Raw genomic sequence first — 3180 nt, forward strand, 5'->3', positions numbered from 1 at the left:
TTGTACTTTAGACATGCTAAGATGGTTGAATCAAAGCCTATGTGGGGGTATAGCCTTTATTGGACCATGTACTAAAGTACAACCTGCTTTGTCTTGACTAAAGTTTTAGAAAGTGTTAACTGGATCGAGCTAGATAACAACATGGTCCAACAACACACCCTTAAATCTTAGTCAAAGCCTTTGGTCTTGTATACACAGAAAAGTATTTTTTTTAGGGGGAGGGGAGTGTTGGTATAACCTAAAGTGTGAATTAAACCGATATAGTTATAAAGCATCAAATATGGAAAGAAACAGCAAAGGACATATGTAAGACATGCTTTAAAGATGCCACCAACATGACTTCTATGTAAACTGATAATATGGACATCCGTTGGGAAAAAGAAAAGTAGAGTGACCTAGAGAAACATTACACAGAACAGCAGCAAAAGAAGCCATATCCATCAGAAGCCTGAACAGACCCCCACAAGACTGAAATAAATGACAGAAATTGGTGGACACCTATGCACCTGAGGGTGTGGGAGGAGAAAGAAAGAAAGAAAGAAAGAAAGAAAAGATAGTGATATACCAATGTCCATGCTTGGGAGGAGGAGCTGTACTGCTTTAATTATACCAATAAAATTAAAGCAGTACAATGCTTCTGTGTAAAGAAGGATGGTTTGATAGTTAAGGCACTGACCTAGCAAATAGGAGACTTGGGTTCAAGTTACAACTCTGCCATGGACTTTCTGTGTAATCTTGGGCAAGTCACTTAGCCTCTTTGTGCTTCCGTTACCCATCTGTACAACTGGCCTAGAGGTGAGGTTGGTGGTAGTCTAGATAACGAAACTAGCAGAAATTGACACTACCTGGAATTGAAAACAAAAGATTATGATGAATTTTTGTATGTAGATTAGGCCTTACTTAGACGCCCTTAGACTGATCTCCTTATTTCTTAGACTTACACCTACTTATCAACATGCAACTTCCAGGCCCCCTCTTACACATCACTGTGCATTTGGCACTGTGAGTCTAGCTAAGTGTAAGGGAGTCTAGAGAGGTGTACACTGACGTAATTTACTCTGAGGGCCAGAAGCAGAGCAAGAAAAGCAACTACATGTTAGGAAGTAGACATTAAAGAAGGCCACCCCCTACTTTACCTAGTATATTTCTTACACTTTCTTCTCGCTCCACATCATATAAATTACACCAAGTGAGTAAGTAGGTCTAAGAGTATTTAGCTGAGCATAAAGGAATCTAAATTACACTACTTTACACATCACCTCTGAATTTGGCTGTTAGGTTTTAAACAAAAGCAGAATATAAAAATGATCTTTTGTTGGGGAGGAGGAGATGAAATGTATGTACCAGTTTGTATATCCATATTGGTTTTGCATCACCAAATGCCATTATTGCTGTACTCAATCAAACCAACCAACCAAAACTCTCTTGCTTGTTGACTTGAAATACGAAACTAAAATGGAGATGAACATGTAATGTTTTTGGAGGTGGGACAGCTCAAAAAGCCAGAGAAATTCAATGTGATTTAAAAATCTGTCTCTATCCCATCTGTCTGATTGTCACCTGAGAATCAAAACAAAAGGACTTAAAAAAATAACCCTACATTATCTTCTGATGTGGCACACGTTGAAACTTTGGCTAATCTATTCTCTGATTCACGGTCAATTATACAATGGGATATGTATTTAAGCAAATTGTTGATGAGCAGTAGCAAACCTACCAGATTATAAATAGCTCCTCAGAGCCAGTAAACAACTATTTAGAAACAATGGAATCTATTTATTACCAGATGACTTACTCCTAAGGTCAATTATTGTTGCAAACTTTTAATTAAATGGGGATGTAAATTTCATGAACCCACTGAGTGGGGGGGGAAAGGCCCTGCTCCATACACCGAGAAGGTGAACACCACAAAACTGCTTTGCTGTCATTCTAGCTGAAATTTAAGTGGTCCTTTGAAAGTCTTGTTTTTAGAAGATACACAAACTCCCTTGTCCATCTTCCCCCAGAATATTATCTCCATTAATTTTAAAACAGACTGAGAAATAGATTTATCAGAGTGGGATAAAATGGGGGGGTTGTTTTAAGCATGGAAAAGTGAGGCCTGTATTTTGATTCACAGTGATAGTTAGCTTTTTTTTAAGGAATGATGTGGGTTTGGGAGGGAAATAGGGTCCCAAGTTTTTAATCATGCAGATCTGCCATTTAACAGGGATGTGCCCCACAATCAGATTTAGCATCAGATTCTAATTCTCTGGAGAAAGGGGACAGGCATCACTCTGTGACTCCATCTTGGATAATTACTTAATTAGGTGCCAAGTGATAAATACTGCATCCAAAGCATTTAAAGGGACACTTAATGAAACAAAGGAGTTTGTCATCTGAATGGACTGTGTTCATGTCTCAAAAAACATTTATTTCATGTTTCTAAAAAGGGCTTAAAATAATCCTTAGCATGTGAAATTTACATTTTAAAGTCCATATTCCTTGCAGAGATTTTGTTTCCGTTTTAATTGAATTCATTCTTAGACATTACAATTATGCACCAAATTCACCCTGGCAGCACTTCAGTGCATGCCTTGGAAAATCAAAATCTTTGCTTTTGTGCATTTGCTGAACCAAAGGTTGTCTTGAAATCCTTTTATTAAAACCCTGCCTGATGTTATGAACCATATGCTGAGACAGAATCTCCAGTCCTTAATCAGGCAAAACTCCCAATCAAGTACAATCAATTCTTTTTCCAATGCACTCTGTAAATATGTCCTTAATTCAAACCAGTCCAATAATATTAAAGGGCTCAGAGCTAAATGTAGCTATGAGAGGCAGGCTTTGGGGATTTCAGCCCCGAAGAGATGGAATAAGCTACCCGTGCTATCTTTGAAACATGGGTGTTCCATACTTATTTGATCTATAAAAGCTACATACTAACTTTGATCCTTGTGCAGAAAGAACACCCACTGACATCAGTGGGACTGTGGGGACGATAGTGATATTAACACCACAGAAGATCCACCTGTCTTGTTTAATGTATATATATATGGGGCCAGATAGATTAATAGATTTTAAAGACCACGATGATAATCTAGTCTGACCTCCTGCATAACAGGCCAGAGAATAAAATGTGCAGGGCTCTACTGCAGGCTCACACAGGAAGTGGGTGAGGGAGCAAGCAACCCCTCTGCT

Source organism: Natator depressus, chromosome 6, assembly GCF_965152275.1.
Source record: "Natator depressus isolate rNatDep1 chromosome 6, rNatDep2.hap1, whole genome shotgun sequence".
Lineage (NCBI taxonomy): Eukaryota > Metazoa > Chordata > Testudines > Cheloniidae > Natator > Natator depressus.